This window comes from Carassius auratus, unplaced genomic scaffold (genome assembly GCF_003368295.1).
Source record: "Carassius auratus strain Wakin unplaced genomic scaffold, ASM336829v1 scaf_tig00047446, whole genome shotgun sequence".
Classification (NCBI taxonomy): domain Eukaryota; kingdom Metazoa; phylum Chordata; class Actinopteri; order Cypriniformes; family Cyprinidae; genus Carassius; species Carassius auratus.
In genome coordinates this window covers 57273-64873 of record NW_020527031.1, presented here as the reverse complement: position 1 = coordinate 64873, position 7601 = coordinate 57273, and positions in this window count along the sequence as shown.

Genomic DNA, 7601 nt, shown 5'->3' with positions numbered 1-7601 from the left:
TGTTTTTCTTACCTTTCTGGACATGGACAGTAGACCGTACACACAGCTTCAATGGAGGGACTGAGAGCTCTCGGACTAAATCTAAAATATCTTAAACTGTGTTCTGAAGATGAACGGAGGTTTTACGGGTTTGGAACGACATGAGGGTGAGTTATTACAGTTTTTTTCAATCACTAACAAGCGCTTAACCATACTTCAGATACTTTTTCTAAACTATTAACACAGACTCAAACTTACAAAACACAATTGGCCAAATGGATAATTTTCTTCTCAAAAACACATTTTGTTAAATATATACTAAATCTTCATTTCAAAATAGAACACATCTTTCTCTGCACACACCAACTTTACCAAAACACTGGAAATCTGACTCAAAATTAAATTATTCTTTCAAAGAATAACACTTGTTTTCACCTCACAAGGTACATGCAGTCAATCAAAGTACACCGGGTTTCAAAATACTGGCTATTGTTGACATTACAAAAACTTCATAGACTTTTCAGTCTCAGTTTTACAGGTATTTGCATGCAAAACATGCAATTCACTGTTTTACACTAAATTTATTGGTGGGGGGGGGGATTAAAATAAAAACAATCTCTCACTGCTCCTCTCACTGCTCCTGCTCCTCTCACTGCTCCTCTCACTGCTCCTGCTCCTCTCACTGCTCCTCTCACTGCTCTTGCTCCTCTCACTGCTCCTGCTCCTCTCACTGCTCCTCTCACTGCTCCTGCTCCCTTCACTGCTCCTCTCACTACTCCTGCTCCTCTCACTGCTCCTGCTCCTCTCACTGCTCCTCTCACTGCTCCTGCTACTCTCACTGCTCCTGCTCCCTTCACTGCTCCTCTCACTGCTCCTGCTACTCTCACTGCTCCTGCTCCTCTCACTGCTCCTCTCACTGCTCCTGCTCCCTTCACTGCTCCTCTCACTGCTCCTGCTCCTCTCACTGCTCCTCTCACTGCTCCTGCTCCTCTCACTGCTCCTCTCACTGCTCCTGCTCCCTTCACTGCTCCTCTCACTGCTCCTGCTCCTCTCACTGCTCCTGCTCCTCTCACTGCTCCTCTCACTGCTCCTGCTCCTCTCACTGCTCCTCTCACTGCTCCTGCTCCCTTCACTGCTCCTCTCACTGCTCCTGCTACTCTCACTGCTCCTGCTCCTCTCACTGCTCCTGCTCCTCTCACTGCTCCTCTCACTGCTCCTGCTCCTTTCACTGCTCCTGCTCCTCTCACTGCTCCTGCTCCTTTCACTGCTCCTCTCACTGCTCCTGCTACTCTCACTGCTCCTGCTCCTCTCACTGCTCCTATCACTGCTCCTCTCACTGCTCCTCTCACTGCTCCTGCTACTCTCACTGCTCCTGCTCCTCTCACTGCTCCTCTCACTGCTCCTGCTCCTTTCACTGCTCCTCTCACTGCTCCTGCTACTCTCACTGCTCCTGCTCCTCTCACTGCTCCTATCACTGCTCCTCTCACTGCTCCTCTCACTGCTCCTGCTACTCTCACTGCTCCTGCTCCTCTCACTGCTCCTCTCACTGCTCCTGCTCCCTTCACTGCTCCTCTCACTGCTCCTGCTACTCTCACTGCTCCTGCTCCTCTCACTGCTCCTGATCCTCTCACTGCTCCTCTCACTGCTCCTGCTCCTTTCACTGCTCCTCTCACTGCTCCTGCTCCTCTCACTGCTCCTATCACTGCTCCTCTCACTGCTCCTCTCACTGCCCCTGCTCCTCTCACTGCTCCTGCTCCTCTCACTGCTCCTATCACTGCTCCTCTCACTGCTCCTCTCACTGCTCCTGCTCCTCTCACTGCTCCTGCTCCTTTCACTGCTCCTCTCACTGCTCCTGCTCCTCTCACTGCCCCTTCTCCTCTCACTGCTCCTGCTCCCCTCACTGCTCCTGTTCCTCTCACTGCTCCTCTCACTGCTTCTCTCACTGCTCCTCTCACTGCCCCTGCTCCTCTCACTGCTCCTGCTCCCCTCACTGCTCCTGCACCTCTCACTGCTCCTCTCACTGCTCCTGTTCCTCTCACTGCTCCTCTCACTGCTCCTGCTCCCTTCACTGCATCTCTCACTGCTCCTGCTCCTCTCACTGCTCCTGCATCTCTCACTGCTCCTCTCACTGCATCTCTCACTGCTCCTGCTCCCTTCACTGCTCCTCTCACTGCTCCTGCTCCTCTCACTGCTCCTGCTCCTCTCACTGCTCCTGCTCCTCTCACTGCAACTCTCACTGCTCCTCTCACTGCTCCTGCTCCTCTCACTGCAACTCTCACTGCTCCTCTCACTGCTTCTCTCACTGCATCTCTCACTGCTCCTCTCACTGCTCCTGCTCCCTTCGCTGCTCCTCTCACTGCTCCTCTCACTGCATCTCTCACTGCTCCTCTCCCTTCACTGCTCCTCTCACTGCTCTTGCTCCCTTCACTGCTCCTCTCACTGCATCTCTCACTGCTCCTCTCCCTTCACTGCTCCTCTTACTGCTCCTGCTCCTCTCACTGCTCCTCTCACTGCATCTCTCACTGCTCCTGCTCCTCTCACTTGTAGGGGAATTTACAGTTAAAACCCAAGGACCAGATATGTTGCAATGAAGACCAGGAGTCAGAGATGAGTTCAATTAATAATAATAATTTTACTTGAAGAAAATAGTTTGCAATTTCATCAGCATATTATTAAACGTACTGCACGTTTAATAATAATAATTCCTTTGATTTTATGTTTAAATATGTTTTTATATCGCTGTATTCTGAAGGAAGACTTGCATGTTATATGCCTGATAAAGCAGCGTATGAGCGTACCAGCTCTGCTTTGTTTACAGCTGTTACTGGGGAAACCTCTATTTCTCACGCTTTATGTCTATGCTTTAAAACATCTCCTGCTGGCAAAGAATGAATTTGCATTTTCATTAAGTCCGCCTGATCCACGCAGCAAACATATTTTGTTTGTTATCAAAAAATATCTACTCTAAAGGGACTTGACTGTTGTTATTGATTCTATTTGGAGTCTACCGGAAGTTAAGTTAGGTCCACAAAAGCGCTCACGCGCATTAACGTTTGTTTATGTTGATGCCATTGAAACCGTCTATACCCTGACAGAGGATACTAATTGCGTTAATACATGAGTCAACACAATTCTGATTGGTTCCAAAACCTAGATAAAACTCTCACTTCTCTCACTGCTCCTTCTCCTCTCACTGCTCCTGCTCCTCTCACTGCATCTCTCACTGCTCCTGCTCCTGCTCCTCTCACTCCATCTCTCACTGCATCTCTCACTGCTCCTGCCACAGAAGTAATTACCACAGAAGTAATTCGTCTTTGGCATATCACTTAAAAGCAAAACACCCCACCGAAACCATCTCTACGGGGCCTCGCCAATGTAAATTGCAGGAGTGCGTTGGTGGTAAAATGGTTATTTGGATAGCAAGGCAAGGCAAGGCAAGGCAAGGCAAGTTTATTTATATAGCACATTTCGTACACAATGGTAATTCAAAGTGCTTTACATAAGAGAAAGTAAAATAATCATGAAGAAAAATAATAACAAAAATAAAACAAGTAATTTTACTTTTAAAATGATTAAAACATTTTAAAACAGTTAATAATAAAACAATAATAAAACATAAAACAGTGAAAATATAGTGCAATCAGTTCGGACATTGCACAGTGCTCATTCAACAAATGCACAGCTAAAAAGATGCGTTTTGAGTCTAGATTTAAATGTGACTAGTGTTTTAGCACATCTGAACTCTTCTGGAAGCTGATTCCAACTGCGGGCAGCATAGTAACTAAAGGCAGACTCCCCTTGTTTTGTGTGAACCCTTGGTATTTCTAACTGACTTGATCCTAATGATCTGAGTGCTCTGTTAGGTTTATATTCAGTGAACATATCTGCAATATATTTTGGTCCTAGGTCATTTAGTGACTTATATACGAGTAAAAGTACTTTAAAATCAATCCTAAATGTAACTGGAAGCCAGTGTAAGGACCTGAGGACTGGTGTGATATGCTCAGATTTTCTGGTTCTAGTCAGAATCCTGGCAGCAGCGTTCTGGATGAGCTGTAGCTGTCTAATGGTCTTTTTCGGAAGGCCAGTGAGGAGCCCATTACAATAGTCCACCCTGCTGGTGATAAAGGCATGAACAAGTTTCTCCAAGTCTTGACTGGAAACAAAACATCTAATTCTTGCGATGTTTTTTAAATGATAGTATGCTGATTTAGTTACTGCTTTGACATGACTACTGAAACTAAGGTCTGTCTCCAGAATCACACCAAGATTCCTGACTTGATTTTTTGTTGTTTGACCCCTAGAGTCAAGGTATGCATTCACCTTGAACACTTCATCTTTGTTTCCAAATGCAATGACTTCAGTTTTTTCCTTGTTTAACTGAAGAAAGTTCTGGCACATCCAATTATTAATTTCTTCAATGCATTGGCAGAGGGAGTCAATGGGGCTGTAGTCATTTGGAGATAAGGCTAGGTAAATCTGGGTATCATCAGCATAGCTGTGATAGGCAATCTGGTTCTTTCTCATTATTTGACTTAGTGGAAGCATATACAGGCTAAACAAGAGCGGTGCAAGAATTGACCCTTGTGGGACTCCGCATGTCATGGACGTCCACTTAGACTTATGCTCTCCTAGACTCACATAATAGCCTCTCCCTTCTAAGTATGATCTGAACCATTTGAGTACCATCCCAGAAAGCCCGACCCAGTTTTCCAGTCTCTCTAGTAGTATGTTATGATCGACAGTGTCAAACGCAGCACTGAGATCTAGCAAAACCAGCACCGATATTTTGGCAGAGTCACAATTTAAGCGAATATCATTTATTATCTTAATGAGTGCTGTCTCTGTGCTGTGATGTGGTCGGAAACCAGATTGAAAATTGTCCAGGTATCCATTTGAGTTTAAGTATTTGTTCAGCTGATTAAAAACTACCTTTTCTATAATTTTGCCTATAAAAGGAAGATTAGATATTGGTCTAAAATTGCTCAAAGTTGTGTTATCAAGATTGGTCTTTTTCAGGAGGGGCTTTACAACTGCAGTTTTTATGGAGTTTGGAAATGTCCCAGAAAGAAGTGAGGCATTCACCACTTCTAAGAGATCTGCTTTTAAACAGTCAAGCACACTTTTGAAGAAAGATGTGGGAAGTGTGTCAAGACAACAGGTTGATGATTTTAGTTTCTGCACTATGTCTTCCAGAATTTTGCTATCAATTTTTTCAAAATTAGACATAGTATCTTTTTGATATTTTGGCCGAATCTGTCTGACCTCTGCATTACTTGAGGATGTGCTAATCGCCTTCCTGATATTTATGATCTTCTCAGAAAAGAAAGAAGCAAACTCATTGCATTTGCTGTCTGATAGCATATCAGTGGGAATCTGACTTGGGGGGTTTGTCAGTCTCTCAACAGTGGCAAAAAGAGTACGAGTGTTATTTAAGTTACTGTTTATAAGGTTTGAGAAGAAGTTCTGTCTAGCTGTGGCTAGTTTCACATTAAAAGCATGAAGGATGTCTTTATAGATGCTATAGTGAATTTCAAGTTTCGTCTTCCTCCACATCCGCTCGGCTTTTCTGCATTGTCTTTTCATAGTCTGAACTTCTGTTGATCTTCTCCAAACTGATTTCTGTCTGTTTGTTTTCTTACTGACTATTATTGGTGCAATATCATCAATAACATTCTTAACTTTTGAGTTAAAGGAATCAAGGAGAATATCAACAGAGTCTGCAGAAATGCTTGGTGTTAAAGATATAGCCTCCATAAATTGTACACTTGTGTTCTCATTTATGCATCTCCTTCTGACAGAGACAGATCTAGATTCAGTGGTAGCAGAGATCAATATATCAAAGAAAATACAGAAGTGATCAGATAGTGCTACGTCCTTAATAACAATGGGTGAAATGTTTAGACCCCTACTGATGATTAGATCCAGAGTGTGTCCACCTTTGTGTGTGGGTCCATGCACATGCTGAATCAGGTCAAAAGTGTTTAAAACCGTTATCATTTCTTTTGTAGTTTTGTTTTCTGCATTATCTATGTGAATATTAAAATCCCCTGCCATAGCAAAACAGTCAAACTCTGAGGAAATCATTGATATCATTTCTGTGACCTCTTCAACAAAGGCTGGAGAGTATTTTGGAGGCCTGTAAATAATAATAAACAGAATGCGTGGAGCACCTTTCAGCACAATCCCTAGATATTCGAAAGAAAAGTACTGACCAAATGACACTTGATTGCATTGATAGACATCTTTAAATAGAGCAGCTACACCCCCACCTCTCCTAACAGTCCTGCAAACACTCATGTAAGTGAAGTTAGGAGGGGCTGCTTCATTTAGGATTGTTGCACTGCAGCTGTCTTCAAGCCATGTTTCATTTAGAAACATACAATCCAGATTGTTTGTGGTTATAAAGTCATTGATTAGAAATGATTTATTTTTTAGTGAGCGAAATGTTTAAAAGTGCTAGCTTAATGGCTGTGCTTTGTGTCTTTACATCAATCTTAGTTTGATGCATAATAGGCCGCAGATTAGATGAGTTTGCCCTTCGGCTTGAGAAGGCCTTAGACTTTCTATCACGTGATAAAACTGAAATAGAGAAAGCTACAGGCACACTGGGTTCCCGCTTGTTCAGTAGGCATTTGTGAATGTTGCTGTTATTATAGCGGGGACCCGACACATATCACTGAGAGCTGCTATCAGTTGTTTTTGGTTCACCTTCAGCAGAAAGAGGGTTTGGGCCCTGGCGTTGTGGCAGCGGTCGGAGAGCTCTCATAGGAACAGGACCCACAGGCTTTGGTGGTTGGGGGGCCCGCCGTTTTTTAGTTGATATCTGCGGGCTAGCAGCGAATGAGTGGGAGAGTTTAGTCCAAACATACACCAATTCCTCCATTTTCTGTGAGAAGCACAGAAGTGGAGATGCTGGAGAGAGGGATAATGTGTCTGGTGAGATGGGCTGTGTCTCTGGTGTTTCTGGTGGCTGTGATGTGTTGCCCTGGCTTCCCTGGCTTCCCTGGCTGTTTTTCAGAAAGTCCTACTTGGGTGGTGAATCTTGTAGCTGTTTTGATACATCACAGTCTGTCTGTGAGGAGCTTGTGGGCAGGGCTCAGCAGGGATAGTGTCTATCAGCAGTGATTGTTTTGGCTGCATGGTGTTATCAGTGTCCTTGTGGGATATGTCAACCACATGATGACTCGGACCTGGTGTGTGTGTGCTGAATGGATTGACACACTCTGCTGAAGGATGACGAAGGGAGAAGAAGATATTGTCCTTAAACACTCTTGCACCTAGTTTGTTTGGGTGAAGGCCATCTGGTTTAAACAATTGTCTATGGCCCCAGAAAAGATTGAAGTTGTCAATGAAATTTACTCCTTTTATATTACAAGATCTTTGTAGCCATGTGTTCAGCCCAAGCAACTGTGAAAACATGTTCCCCTTGCTGGGAGTGGTCCACTGATGAACGACTGAACTTTGAGTCTTTGAAGTGTTTCAAAGAGTTCAATGAAGTCCTTCTTAAGGAGTTCTGACTGCTCTTTCCGAATATCATTCTTCCCCACATGGATGATGATTCGATTTGCAGTCCTGTGCTTCATCAGAATGTTCTGAAGTTCCTTGTTCACATCAGAGAC